The following is a 16,158-nucleotide window of genomic DNA, read 5'->3' on the forward strand; positions in this document are numbered from 1 at the left end:
ATTTCTAGTCATTGTACAGCTTTCTGATGCATAACAAGTTATTGCAAAGACCATGGCCTTTATCAGACACACCTTAGTCTCCATAATGACATTGTTGCTCTTTAGTACTTTGGAGAGGTCCCTGACAGTAGACTTTCCCAATGCAATTCATCTTTTGATTTCCTGCCTCCTGGTATCAAGACTGTTGATTGTGGAACCAGGTAAATTTAAGCTGTTAACAATCTCAATTTCTTCACCATCTCTCAGGAGGCTGCCAATCGGCCCAGTGGTGAGAATCTTTGTTTTCTTGATGTTGAGCTTCAATCCATATTGGAGGTTCCAGTTCTTGACCTTCTGCAGCAAATGCTTCAAGTCCTCTTCAGTTTCAGCAAGCAAGATTGTGTAATCTGCATCATGAGTCTTCTTCTAATCCTGATGCCACATTCCTTTTCATAGAGCCCATCCTCCTGGATGATCTGGTCTGCATATAGATTGATAAAGTACGGAGATAGGGTACATCGCTGGTTTACACCCTTCCCGATTATGAACCACACAGTGTTTTCTTGCTCTGTTCTGGTCCAATGCTTTTGGTCCAAGTATAGTTTTCACATAAACCCAATCAAGTACTCTGGGATTCCCATTCTTCTTAGAGTCAGCCACAGTTTGTTGTGATCTACACAGTCAAATGCCTTTGCATAGTCAATGAAACACAAACAGACACTCCTTTGCTATTCTCTGCTTTCAGCCAAGATCCATCTAACATTAGCTATCATATCCCTACTACTACAGCCTTCTCTAAACGCAGCCTCCACTTCTGGCAGTTCTCTGTTGATGTGCTGTTCCAGTCATTTTTTTTATAATTTTCAGCAGAATCTTGCTTGCATGTGATATTAGTGATATTTTCGATAATTTCTGCACTTTTATTGAGGTACTTTTGTAAATTTTCTGTTCAGCTCTCCTACTTCATAATTCCTTTCTTAGTTTTCACTTCTTTACTTTTAAATACAAGTTTTAGCATCTCCTATGACATTCATTTTGGTGTTTTAGTATTATTATATTTACTTACACTATACATTTTAGTGTTACATCTCCTTTATTAATTGAGCCATTTATCATTAAGGAATATTCCCACTGTCTTGAAGTCTACTTGTGTAATACTGATCTAGTCACAACACTTTTTGTATGCTTAATGCTTACATCTTAATGTTTAATATGTGTGATAAACTTATCCCAACCTTGAACTTTCAATCTATGTATTTCTTTATTTTTAATATCTATTTTGTGCAGTCATATAGTTCAGTCTTCCTTTTTAAATTGTTGTTGTTGTTGTTGTTTAATGCCGTCGAGTCGTAGACGACTCACAGCGACCCTATGAACCAACAGCCTGAGCACTTTCGTACACAGAGTTTCCAGAGGCAAGCCATTTTGGAAGTGGATGCCGCTCTTGCTTCCAGGCTTGATTTAGTCGGGAAGCTCCAGCCAACACTGTCCACCATGGGTGCCCATTACCACGATTGGCACATCACTGTCACAGTCTTCAGCATCACAACAACCACGAGTTACCTCTGTACAGCAACGCACAGATGAATGCTATACCACCTAGAAGAATGTTTGACAGGAAGACAATTTGAACCTGGCCGAGGGTCACAGATGACAATCATCCACCTTCGGCTTGGTAGCACAGCTTCCTTTCCACTAGGCCAACGTAGCTCTCTCTTGGTCGTCGTCATTGTTATTACAGTCAGATAATTTATTTTCTTTTTTTAATTTTTTTTCTTGTTCTGTACTGTCAAATCGTATCTGACTGGCACAGGAGGAGATTGCCCCCTTTTCTCCAGCAAAGCATATTGTGGATTTGAACCGCGTGCCATCAGGATTGTGGCACAGCTTCTTGTCACTAGGCTACTAGAGCTCCCAGATAATTTATTTTCACTTGTTTCATTTCTACAATAATTGATATCTTTTGGTTGAACTCTGCTTTCTTTATTAACCTTGGATTTCTGTTTGGCCAATTTATTTCTACTTCTAAGTTTTATAATGTCTTCAAATAGATTTTTTCAAGATTTAGTTATTCTGGGTGTGGGTATTGTCCTGCTAATAGCTAATCCATCCTAACTAGAGCAGGCAATTTTCTATTTCTGTTTTTATTTACAGAATAATGAAGATTTATACTGAACCTCAAGATGAAACATCATCCTCCAGAAAAGCACTTGAGCACTTACAGAGTTTGAAGGGCTTTCCAATTTGAGAAAGTATCTATTGTATCATCACAGTTATGTCATCACAGCTGTGATGTCATCATTACTACTGAAATTGCTCAGGATTTAAATATGGATAAAACATATGTTTTGATCCATTGTAGGTGTCAAACTGGCTTTTTGCATCTGAGTACCATATTTGCTATTGTTGTTGTTATGTGCCATCAAGTCACTTGTGACTCATAGCAGAACCCTACTCTTTTCTGAGCCAATTTTACTATCTCTGACACAGTTACCCCTATTACCCTAGTCACTGTGTCAACTCATTTCATCCTGCACCATCCCTCCACCCTGCCAACCTTTATGTCTTCCTCAAAAGACTGGTCTCCACCCCCCCCCCAAAAAAAAAGACTGGTCCCTCTGGACAACATGCCCAAATTATGTGAGACAGAGCTACAAAATCCTTGCTCCCAAGGAGAAACTTGGTTTTACCCTTTCTAGGACAGACCTATTTGTTTTCTTGGCAGTCCATAATATGTTCAATACTCTTCTCCAGCACCACAACTCAAAGATGATGATTCTTCTATTGTCATCCTTATGACAATTACAAAGACCATGGCCTGGATCATGGGCAACTTAGTCTCCAGACTGACATCCTTGCTCTTCAGCACTTGGGAAAAGTCCCTGACAGCATAATTTTGCCAATGAAATTTGTCTTTTGTCCTGAGTGTTAGTGCCAAGGATGTTGATTGTGGAACCAAGAAAGCTGAAATCACTGAGCATATTTATAATATCAATTGCCTTTTTAAAATTTAGGTTGTTTATTTTTCATTTCAATGAACATCTACAGGGATTTTGGGACTCCATTCATTCATTGTTGTACCCCTCTCCCCGCACAAACCCCTCCCTCCCCCCCCTTTTTCTCCTCTCCTTGAAAAGCAAAAGAAAAACCCCCTCATTGGTACACAATCCCCCCCCCCGGACCTCCCCAAACCCCACCTCCTACCCCCAAATATAATGCAGAGTAGATTCAATTGCCTTTTTATCCTCTATTTTAAGGGCTGAAAGTCTAAGAACGCTACTCTCTTCAAAGCCCTGTCCAACTAGGTTCTAAATAATAAGTCTACCTTTGAAATTTTAAAACTGTTAGATGGAAAAAAAATTCTTGTTGTCCAAGCAACAACTAACAGACATGTGGACTTCAGCGGACACCAGATTTTGAAGTTGCCTTTAAGCATTCCCTGGTGAATCATCCACTTCAGTGTTGCAGACAGCTATGGTCATTGACCTCACAATCCTGACACTGCTGCAATCTTCTGACACTCTAAAAGCTAATTGTCAGCCTGAGAGCTCACAGAGGATACCCTGACCTTTAATGCCTATCCCTGCAGACTTAAGACCTAAATTAAATCGTTTCCTGCATGAAAAACCTTCAGCATATATGGTTTCCTGATTGAATCAGAAAGATTCAGTTCAAGTCTCATCTTAATTGAAACAACTTCCTGATTGCCTCTACCAGTGGGTCTTGGAAGACGGTTTCTCACTCTTCAATAATTTATGAACTCTTATAAAGTGGAAAAATATCATCAGCCATGTGGACTGAAATTATTCTGATTTCAATATTATTAGGCATATAAAATAATAAAATTAGGAAATAACTATTTAAAAAAGATAGCTCTTAGATAAGTATGAGGCTGAGAAAGTTTACAAATTAAGCATAACCTCAAACAGCACTAAATTAATGTTCACTTATTTAATTCAAGGAATATTTGATATTGTTTTTTGAAATAAAATTACAAGTTGTAAAATGTATGTGATATTAGCTGCAATGACACAGTCAGGGGTTTTTTTTTTAGTGTGGCGTACTTCCCTCACCTTGTCCCAGTGATGAGTCAACTGTCTTAAGTTTTCCTTTACTTGAGGTCATTGTTGTTGTCAGATACTGTTAGGACAACTGTAACTCAGAGATCCTATGAACAATAGATTTTAATCTGGCCCTATCCTATGCCATCCTCATCATCTCTTATATATTGGGGTCCCTTATTACAGTCACGAGACTAATCCATCTTGTTGATGGTCTTCCTTTCTTTTACTGATTGTCTACCTCTCCAAGCATGATATCTCTCCCAAGGTCTGGTCTCGCCTAAAAGCATGCCCAAAGTAGAAGAGAAAAAGTTTCAACATTGTTTCCTCCAAAGGAAACCCTAGAAATTTTGATTTGTGGAACACATTAAAGTAAAATGAGTCTTTCTCTCAATACAAACATGTCATTTCATTTAAGTTACCCCTGTTCTTTTCTTATCACCTCCCAGTAATTAGAACAGTATATTTTCTCATAATCTAGCATTTTTAAAAGGACATTTGGCAGTGAAGTGGTTAAAACAATTGCATGCTGAAGGAAGGGCAGCAGTTTGAAACTCTTTACCTTATTAGTTGCTTTATAGGAAGCTCTTGTCATTTAGTGGTGAGGAGTTGCCTTATTAACCCAGAGGTACACAGTTCAAACCCATTAGCTGCTCCACGGGAAAAAGACAGCCAAATTCTTCCTGTGAACCTTATCACTTCTGAAAATGCACTGAAGGGACAGCTATGAACTGATTCCAACTCAGCAGTACATAAAACAACAGTTGCTTTTTGGGGAGGGGGAACGTGATAGTCATCTTCTGTAGAGATTTACAGCATTGGAAACCTTATTGAGCCATTCTACTCTGTCCCACAGGGAGCTCCGCTGGCTTAGTGGTAAAGAATTATGCTACCAACCGAGAGCCAACATTGTTCTCAATGCAGAGAGGTTAAAGGCATTCCCTTTAAGAACAGGAACTAGACAAGGATGCCCACTATCACCTCTCTTATTCAATATTGTATTGGAAGTCTTAGCCGTAGCAATAAGACAAGAGAATGAAATAATAGGTATTCAAATTGGCAAAGAGGAGGCAAAATTATCTTTCTAAACAGATGATATGCTAATATACTTAGAAAACCCTAAAGACTCAGCAAGAGAGCTATTGGACATAGTTGACCAATTCAGCAAAGTAGCAGGATACAAGATCAACATACAAAAATCAGCTGGATTTCTCTACAGTGACAAAGAGAATGCAGAGCCAGAACTAAGGAAAACAATACCCTCACAATAGCAAATCACAAGATTAAATAATTGGGAGCAAATCTAACCAGAAGCACAAAAGAGCTATCCAAAGAAAATTACAAAATAATACTACAAGAAACAAAAAGAGACCTGGAGGAGTGGAAAAATATCCCTTGCTTATGGATAAGAAGACTCAATATTGTGAAAACGGCAATGCTACCAAAGACAATTTACACATTCAATGCAATCCCAATACAAATACCAACCCCATTCTTCAAGGAGATGGGAAAGGCAATCTCCAGTTTCATTTGGAATGGTAAGAAGCCCTGAATAAGCAAAGCACTCCTTAAAAATACAAAAAAAGGTAGGAGGCATCTCACTCTCTGATTTCAAATCCTACTACACTGCTGTGGTGGTTAACACGGCATGGTATGGGAACAATGACAGACACATAGAAAAATGGAATAGAATTGAGAACCCAGAAATCAGCCCATCTACCTATGGTCAACTGATCTTTGACAAGGAGATGAAATCAGTTAAGTGGGGAAATGACAGCCTTTTTAACAAATGGTGTTGGCAAAATTGGAAAGCTATCTGCAGAAAAAGACTCAAGCAAGATCCACACCTCACTCCATATACAAAAACCAACTCAAGGTGAATCATGGACCTACGACTAAAACCAAGGATTATGAACTTCATTAAAGAAAAGCTTGGAAGAACTTTAGTTGTCCTAATCCACAACATAAACAGTCTTCTAAGTATCCTGAAAAATCTACAACCAGGAGAAGATAAAATAGATGGATGGGACCTTCTAAGAATCAAATTCCTATGCACATCCAAAACCTTCTCCAATAGGGTAAAAAGGGAAGACACAGGCTGGGAAAAAGTATTTGGTAATGACATGTCAGATAAGGGACTTATATCCAGAATTTGTAAAATACTTGAACACCACAACAAGATAAAGGTAAACAACCCAATTGAAAAATGGGCACAGGATATGAACAGACATTTCACCAAAGACGTCATTCAGATAGCCAACAAGCACATGAAGAAATGTTCAAAGTCCCTAGCTCTAAGAGAGATGCAAATCAAAACAACTATGAGATATCATCTCACCCCAGGAAGAATAGCAAAATTTAACATAACAGCAAGCAACAAATGCTGGTGAGGTTGTGGAGAAACTAGAACTCTTATTCACTGTTGGTGGGAATGTAAAATGGTGCAACTGTTGTGGAAAGCAGTGTGGCACTTTCTCAAAAAGTTGCAAATAGAGATACCATTTGACCCAGCAATCCCATTACTGGGATATACCCCAGAGAGACCATAACTGACATCCAAGCAGATATATGCACACCCATGTTTACCACAGCTTTATTTACAATAGCAAAGAGATGGAAGCAACGTAAGTGCCCATAAATAAATGAATAGATAGAGAAGTTGTGGTATATTCACACAATGGAATACTATGCAGCATTGAAAAACAAGTAGTTCATGCAATATTATTCAAAATGGGTGACCCTGGAGGGCATTATGCTGAGTGAAATATCTCAGTCACAAAGGGACAAATACTGCATGATACCACTGTTATAGAACAAGAAAGACATAATGGTTGGGGTAAGACTGAGAAAAAACTGGATAAATTGTGTATACTGTATTGAAACAGATGAGGAAAAGAACAGATTAGAGGTGATATATGATTGAGTATTATGGTTAGCACAGGAGTCCAGAATTAAGGTTGCATAGAGATGTGTACTTGTTGCGGCGGGGGGGGGCGGGGGGGGGGGGGGGGCAGGGGGGAATTGTATACCAATGAAGGAATTTTATTTTTCTTTATTTTCAAAGAGAGGAGCGAACTGGTGGGTAGGGGTGGGCAGGAAGAAAAGTGCAGCAATGAATGAATGGAAACCCAAAATCTCTGTAAATGTTTATTAAAATTAAAGAAAAAAAGAACCCTTCAGAGGATGCACTTAGTTTAAAGATATTTTGGGGCAAGAGGATCAGGAGTTCCTCCAATCCCATGGCTCCAGAAAATAAAAATTCCATGTGTATTTGAAATTCCATTTTACATCTCCTACAGCAAATATTCCATTTTAGTAACTGAGCACCGTTCAGGCTTTCAGACTCATGACAAGAAGTTCATTAAGTCAATTAGCCACATACTTCATTTTCTACTCCTATTCCTAACTCTGAGGCATGCTATCAGAAAGTGCCAGTCCTGGGAAAATGACATCATACTTGGGACAGTAGAAAGTCATCAAAGGAAAGGAATACATATCAACCAATGAAATAGAATAGAGGGAATGCATATCAGTCAATGAAGTGGATTGGCAGAGGAGTGGCAACAATGTGCTTAAGCACAGCAGAGATTGTGAGAATGGCACAGGGTGTGTCAGACTTTTGGGTTACTGTACACTGGGCGACTGTGAGGCAGGCCTTATTGTTGGCACCTAACAGTGACCGTAACTCTCCTTTCTGTGTTACTTAGAGTAAATAAAGGCTAATTGTCATGTCTTGAGTAGCCACTTACAAGATTTCCAGAACCAAGGCAATATAGGTAGGAGGGAGAATATAAGAACGGGATGGGTGTGTCAGAGGCAGTGTGATTGGCACAGGATAGAGCAGGGTTTAGAGCTGTTGTGCATAGGGTCGCTATGAGTCGGAAACGACTCGATGGCACATAGCAACAACAACAACAACACAGAATTAGGCCAATTAACTAATATGAACCTAAACTTTCAAACCAAGAACTCTGTGGAACTTGCGTGGTGTCTGGAGGTGGTGAACTCGAAGATTTACTAGCCAGGTAAAAATTTGAAGGCTTACATCCCAAGACCAAGAGGTCAGATGCTCAGAAGAGTTCAGATACAGAGAGAAGGATTTAATATAACATCATTTGTATACTGGATGCAGTCTACACCCTTGAAGTAACTCCTCTTCCAACAGGTTGACCGCTCTTATCAAATAATAAAATGTGACTTGATTATACGCTGTTGTCTGTCAAATAGATGATACATGACACTAATCAGCATAAATTAATATACTGACTACACAATGTGGCTTAACTTCTGAAGCTTGATAAACCTCAGTCTAGATCGGATGATCTGCCTGGGTCACAACTGTAGGGATTCAGATTTCACAACCCTTGGATGATCTGCCTGGGTCACAACTGTAGGGATTCAGGTTTCACAACCCTCAGATGATCTGCCTGGGTCCCAACTGTAGGGATTCAGGTTTCACAACCCTCAGATGATCTGCCTGGGTCACAACTGTAGGGGTTAGGAGTTCACAACCTCTGGAGCACTTTATTTCAGAATTTTCAAACTCAAGATTCTTCACCATATACTTTCTTGTCTGTAGCAGTTCTTTTCTCTCTGTTTTTAATCTTACAGTATATCTCACAGTAGAATGATTAAAACTTTTTTGTTAGCTGTCCAGTCTGTTCCATCCAGCAACCTCTGTAATGAAAATGGACACCTATCCTCTAAAAATGGTTTGGGCCTATAGAACCATAATTCTGTCATTTCTATCTAACAAAGCTTTTAGAAATTTTTTTTCAGCAATCCTTAGACAGTCCTGGGAGAAATCAGAGTATGTTGAACTATGGCCTCAAACTATATCGAAATTCACTACTCCTTTGTCAATATTGACCTTGCCTCTGAGTCAGTCCTCATAGACCCAATTCATACCAGACTAACAGATTTTCTACCTTTGTTCCTCTACGAAATTTTAATTCCATCATTGCCAATTGTGACCTTTAGTTTCTCTACAAGTCAATTATGACTGTAGTTGAGTTATTTTTTCCTAGACTTCAATAAAAATCAATGACTATGACTTTGTAAAGTAGCAATAATGTGATTATTATGTAAGTAGAATGTTAGCTATCTACATTAATAGCTGAACCTAAGACAAGTTAAAAAAACTTTAACTATTTTTAAGTCAATTCCAACTTAAGAGTTACCCTCTGTCAGGTCTCTAAGACTGTAAATCATAACACGACAAGACTGCCCTTCTTTGTTCCATAGAGCAACTGGTGGATTTGAACCACCAGAGAGGCATGTAGCAGCACAATTTGCTACGGACTACATCACCACAGCTCCTAATGTATATCATTTTACCTAAGGTGAAAAATTCTTTTTCAGCAGTAATTACATTCAAATGGATATAATGACATCTTTTAAAATGTCAAGATAGTAGCAGTTTTGTAAATGGAGTCATACATTCCAAAACAAAAAAACCTTCTGATACCTATTCTGTTGTAGAAGAATTTCATTAAACAACATACGATCAAGAGGCAATAGTGATGAAAGAAGAGATACAAGCTATTCTGAAGGAATTGGCAAAAAGCAGTCCTCAGGAATTGATGGAATACCAACTGAGATTTTTTTTTTAAATGGATGCAGCCGTGGACATGTTTATCAGGTTGCGCCAAAGGAGGAAAATTATGGAGTCACAGAGTATGATGGGTAGAGGGAGGGAGAAAAAAAACACACATACCACAAAAGCAATGTACATAAATGAAACACAATTTTTAAAAATTAAAATAAAAAATAAATCTTGAGGGAGAACAACAACCTGACCAATGGTTTGGAAGAGGATATATTTATTCCCATTACACACACACACACACAAGTAATCCAACAGAGTGTGGAAATCATCAATATCACTAATGTCATACACAAGCAAAATCTTGCTGAAAATTATGCAAAAATGACTGAAATAGTGTATCAACAGAGAACTACCAGAAATTCAAGCTGGATTTAGAAGAAGCTATGACACTAGGGACAGCATAGCCTATGTTAAATGTATCCTAACTGAAAGGAAAGAGTACTAGAGGAATGTCTATCTATGATTCATTGACTATGCAAAGGCATTTTACTGTGTGGATCACAGCAAACTGTGGCTAACACAAGAATGAAAATCCCTCATTGGGAGTTTTTCTTTTGCTTTTCAAGGAGAGGAGCAAACGGGGGTGGGGTGGGGGGAGGGGTTTGTGCGGGGAGAAGGGTGCAACAATGAATGAATGGAATTCCAAAATCTCTGTAGATGTTCATTGAAATGAAAAGTAAACAAACTAAATTAATTAAAAAAAATGAAAATCCCAAAATACCTGACTGTGCTCATATGAAACCTATACTTGGATCAAGAGACAGTCATTAGAATAGAGCAAGGAAACATCGCATGGTTCAAAATTAAGAAAGGAGTATATCATGGATGCCTCTGTCTCCATATCTTTTCGATCAATATGTGGAACAAATCATTCAGTAGGCTGGACTTTTTGAAGAAGAATACAGCATCAGGATGGGAGGAAGGCCCATCAACAATCTCTGTTATGCAGCTGACACAATCTTTCTTGATGAGACTGAGGGAACCTGAAGAATTTGTGGAAGAAGGACTGCAGTTTTCAATGTGGAACATCAAGAATCAAAGATTCTACCACTAGGCCATTGGTAGCATCATAATATATGGAGAAGAGATTGCAATTGTTAATAATTACAGCTTGCTTGATGGCACAACTAACACTTTTGGCACCAGCAGTCAGGGAATCAAAAGATTTGTTGCATTAAGAAAATCTGTTGTCAGAGACTTCTCTAGAGTGTTGAAGAGCAATGTTGCCATTTTATATATTAAGGTACACCTGATTCAGGCCATGGTCTTCATAATTACTTGCTATGTATCAGATAGCTAAACAATGAATAAGGATGTGGTGCTGGAGAAGAATATTGAACATACCATCCACAGCCAAGAGAACGAATTGTTTCATCCTGGAGAGGGTAAAGCCAAGTTGCATCTTGGAGGCAAGAGTTCTGAAGCTTTGTCTCACATATTTTGGGAGTGTGGCCGGGAGGTGCCAGTCCTTGGTGAGAGATAACATGCTTCTAAGGAGTAACTGCGAAGGGGAAGAAGACTATACATGAAATGAAATGACACAGTAATTGGGCTAATGGAAGTAGGTGTTAGAGACCGTAAGATAGGCTAAGGATTCAGAACTATTGTACATAGGGTCCTTATGAGTTGTTCTTGATTAAATGGCACATAAAAACAACAACAATGTCCATTCTTATGTCTACTCCAAAACTTTAAACTTTTTTTATGGTACAATGATTAAACACTAGGCCTATTTAAAAAAAAAAAAAGGACGGAAATTCAAACTAACCAAATTCTCTGTGACAATAAGAGGTGATGTAGCCTGTTTCCATTAAGATACAGCCTTAGGAAGCCCAAAGAGCAGTTTTTTAGGATCCTTCTGCAAGGGTATAGACTCAAAGATTTGCTGCAAATGAATTGCCTATTCCCAAGAGAGACATTGAAAGTAATAAGCAAGAGTGCTATACATTTTCAATGCACTACTCAGATTGTCACAGACAGACTTAGAACACTTGAATAGACTCATCACAAAAGAAAAACTTGAGTAGGTCATAAAAAGACTCCCCTACAAAAGAAGTCCTGGACCAGATGGCTTCATGACTTAATTCTACCAAACATTCAGAGATTTATCACCAATCCTGCTTAAATTATTTCAAAAATTATTTCAAAGAAAAAGAAGTAACACCCCCAGAGAAATTCTATGATGCAAGCATAACCCTAGGACCAAAATCAGGCAACGATCTTACCAAAAAAAGAGAACTACAGACCAATATCTCTGATGAACATAGATGCAAAAATCCTTAACAAAATCCTATCCAAAAGAATCCCAAAGCACATGAAAAAATAATTTATCATAACCAAGTGGGATTGATAATAAGTGTGCAAGGATGATTCAACTTAAGAAAAACTATCAATATCACTCACCACATTAATAAAGCAAATAATAAGAAACATAGGATCCTAGAAATTGTTGTAGAAAAGGCATTTTACAAAATATAACATGTCTTCCTGATTAAGACACTCAGCAAAATAGGGATGGAAGGACTTTCCTCAATGTAGTGAAAATTATATTTGCAAAACCAAGAGCCAATATCATTCTCAATGGAGAGACTAAAAAGTATTTTCCTTGATAACAGGGACCAAACAAGCATGTCCATTGTTACCACTTCTGTTTAATATTGTATTGGAAATATTTGCTAGGGCAATATGACAAAAGAAGGAAATAAAAGGCACCAGGATCAATGGACAGATGGTTAAACTGTTATTATATGCACATGATATGATAGTTTACACAGAACACCCCAAGGACTCAACCAGAAACCTGTTAGAGCTAAGTGAATCATTTTAGTAGGGTGGCAGGATACAAGATCAATATCCAAAAATCAGTGATATTCCTCTACAATAACAAAGATAATTCAGAGAAAGAAAGCAATACCAAGAAAGCAATACTATCTGCAATAGCCAACCATAAATTGAGATATTTGGGGTTGAAACTAACTAGAGACACAAAAGACTTGTACAAAGAAAACTACAGAACATTTCAGCAATACACAATAAAAGACTTAAATAAATAGAAAAATGTGCCCTGTTCATGGATAGGAAGACTTAATATTGTGAAAATGACAACCTACCAAAAGCAATCTACATGTTCAATGCAATCCCAATGTAGATATCAAATTCATTTTTCAAAGACAGCAAGAGGAAAATTTATAAGTTTATTTTGAGAGAGAAGAGACTATGAATAAGCAAAGCACTTCAAAAAAACAAAAATTAAGTGGGAGGTACAGCACTCTCTGACCTCAAAACCTACTACTACACAGTGGTAGACAGACACAGAGACCAATGAAACAGAATTGAGAACCCAGAAATAGACCCAGTTATCTATGGTCAACTGATATTAATCACGGAAATAAAACCTATCAAATGGGGAAATGACAACCTCTTCAACAAATGGTGCTGGCAAAACTGGTCTTCCACCTGCAGAAAGCTGAAACAGGATTCACATCTCATATAAATCAACTCTAGGTGGATCAGAAACCTGAGAGTAAAGCCTAAAACAATAAAGTTCATAAAAAATAAACTGAGACCAAACTTAGAAAGCCCAGTCTATGGTATAAAGAGGCTGTCAAATGCAGCCAGAAATTCACAATCTGGACAGGATAAAAGTAAGGACTTGAATGTTCTAAGCCTCTGTGCTCATCAAAAGCCTTTTTTTCCCAATAGAGAAAAGAACACCTACCAACTTGAAAAAAAACATTTGGGAATACTATTTTAGACAAGGGTCTCATAACAAATTTCCAGAATACTACTGACCCTCTACAAGAAAAAGATTGATAACACAATTACAAATTGGGCAAAAGACATGAAAAGATTTTTCACACAGGAAGACACTCAGGTGGCCAAAAGACAAATGAAGATATAGTCAAAATCACTGACAATAAAAGAGATGCTAATTAAACCCACAATGAGCTACCATCTCACCCCAGTAGCAGTGGCTAAGTATAGGACAGCAAGCAATAAATGTTGGAGAGGATGTGGATAGGTGGGAAATCACATACACTGTTGGTGGGATTGTAAAATGTACACTCCAAAAAGAAGTTTGACATTTCCTTAAAAAATAGACATTTCATATGATCTAGCTATCCCACTACAAGGAATATAACCCAAGGAAATTAAAACTGAGACAAAAATAGAGATTTGTACACCAATGGTATAGCAGCATTATTCACCATAACAAGAACATGGGGGAAAGCCTAAATGTCAAACCACAACTAAATGGATGGAGAAATTGTGGTACAGGGTGCCATGCACATGCCGGGAAGCTGCTTGATGACACCACACGCACCCTGAGGAGCAGCTGATGTCTTGCATGCGCTGGGGACCACCGTGTGCTGGAGAGGACCAAGCACCAGGGCAAGAAGGAAAGCTGGAATCTGAGTGAGTGTGAGCCCAGAACTCCAATCTGTTTGCCACCAGTCTGCACCCAGAACTCCAGTCCCGATGCACACCTGAAGTGTCACTAGAACTTGAGTGAGGTACTTTGTTGGTGGTCACTGCTGTTGGGCTGGATCATGTGGGACCCTTTAAGCTCAAGAAGAAGGGAGTGAGACAGCTGGAGCTCATCATTGAAGGGAAAACCAAAGCTTCCTAGCTTTTCAATCAGGTCTTTGCTGTCTGTCTTGCATCTCCTCATGTCGAGTCCATCAACTACCTTCAGCCCAGTGCACCTTGGGCTACCCTAGCTGCAGCAGTTGTCTGACAGAGGGGGCTACTTCCAAAAGCCTTTTCTCTACCAAACTAAGTGAAACTCAGGCTGGGTAGATGGACCACCCTCTTCTGGAGAGGTGACTTCAGATCAAGAACTTGCTATCACCTCAAACATGAAAAACTCTACCACAGCAATGTCGTGAAGGAAGTAGGCTACCTAACTCCCAACACAAGCCCAAAGCAAGATGTTACCTAAAAAAAGTGACACAGTATCAGTGAATTTCCTGAAGCCAGAAAGTTTGATGAAACTTTCTAACACAGAATTTAAAAGAACAATGATTGAATATTTACAATGGGTGAAAGACAAACTTGAAGAATTACAGGATACTGCAAGAAAAAAACAGGGGGAACTTAAAAAAACAATCGAAAACAATGCAGATAAAACAAATGAGGCGTTAGAGACTCGGGAAAAACAAGAAACAACAATCAAAAAATATGAAGTCCAATGTATCAGATGCTGTCAACGTGATGGAGGGACACATGAACAGAGTTTAAGAGATGGAGCACAGTACCAGTGAAATAGAAGATAGAATTGTCACACTGATCTGCTAGGGGGAAAAAAAGAATGGAAAATTAAAAAAAAAGTAGAAAACCCAAGAATAATGTGAGACATCATCAAAAGAAATAATACATGCATAATTGAAATCTCAGAAAAGGAAAAAGCAAATAAAGGCACCAATAAAGTTGTGGAAGAATTACTAGAAGAAAATTTCCCAGGCATAATGAAGAATGAAAGAATATATATTCAAGAAGCCAAGAGAATACCATATAGAATAGACCCAAAAGGAAAAACACCAAGACATATCATATCATAGTAAAATTTGCCAGAACCAAAGATAAGGAGAGAATTCTGAAAGCAGCAAGGAAGAAACAAAGAGTAACCTATAAGGAAGAGCAAATAAGATTGTCAATTTCTCAGCAGAAACCATGTGATCAAGAAGACCATAGAATGACATATATCAAACACTCAAAGAACACAACTGTTTAACCAAGATTATTGTACCCAGAAAAACCATACATCAAATATGAAGGCAAGATCAACATATTCCCAAAAAAAGAGAACCTAAGGGAGATCATAAAAACAAAGCCAGTACTTCGGGAAACATTAAGGGATGTTCTTTTTACAGAGGTGTCACAGAAAGTAGAATGGGCCAAAGTAACTAGCAACAACACCAAAAAGAACTCAACTAAATAATGGCAATGAAACCTTGACCTTCAATAATCACACTGAATGTAAAGGGTTTAAATCCACCACTGAAGAAAAAAGAGTAGCAGGTTGGATTTAAAAAAAAAATCCATCAAAATGCTCTCAAAAAGAGACACACCTGAAAAATGAAGATAAAGAAAGACTAAAAATAAAAGGGTAGGGGGAAAAAATACCAAGCAAATGGCAAACAGAAAAAAGCAGAAGTGGCAATGTTAATTTACAATAAAATATATTTCAATGCAAAAACCATTACAAAGGACAAGGAAGGTCATTAGAACAGGAAGATATAGCAATAATAAATATCTACGCAACAAATGAAAGACCTGCAAAATATATAAAACAAACATTAGCAATACTGAAAAAGGAAATAGACAACACTACCATAGTAGTTGGAGACTTCAACACACCACTAACAAGAAAAGATAGAACATCCAGAAAGAAAGTCAGCAAAGATGGTGAAGAATTAAACCACAAAAGAAACCAACTCGATCTCATAGAGACATAAACTCAGGTTATATACTTAGATTTCACCTGATGGCAAGCATAGGAATCAGATC

The sequence above is a fragment of the Elephantulus edwardii genome, unplaced genomic scaffold (assembly GCF_000299155.1).
Source record: "Elephantulus edwardii isolate Elephantulus edwardi_28Jun2011 unplaced genomic scaffold, EleEdw1.0 scaffold00108, whole genome shotgun sequence".
Classification (NCBI taxonomy): domain Eukaryota; kingdom Metazoa; phylum Chordata; class Mammalia; order Macroscelidea; family Macroscelididae; genus Elephantulus; species Elephantulus edwardii.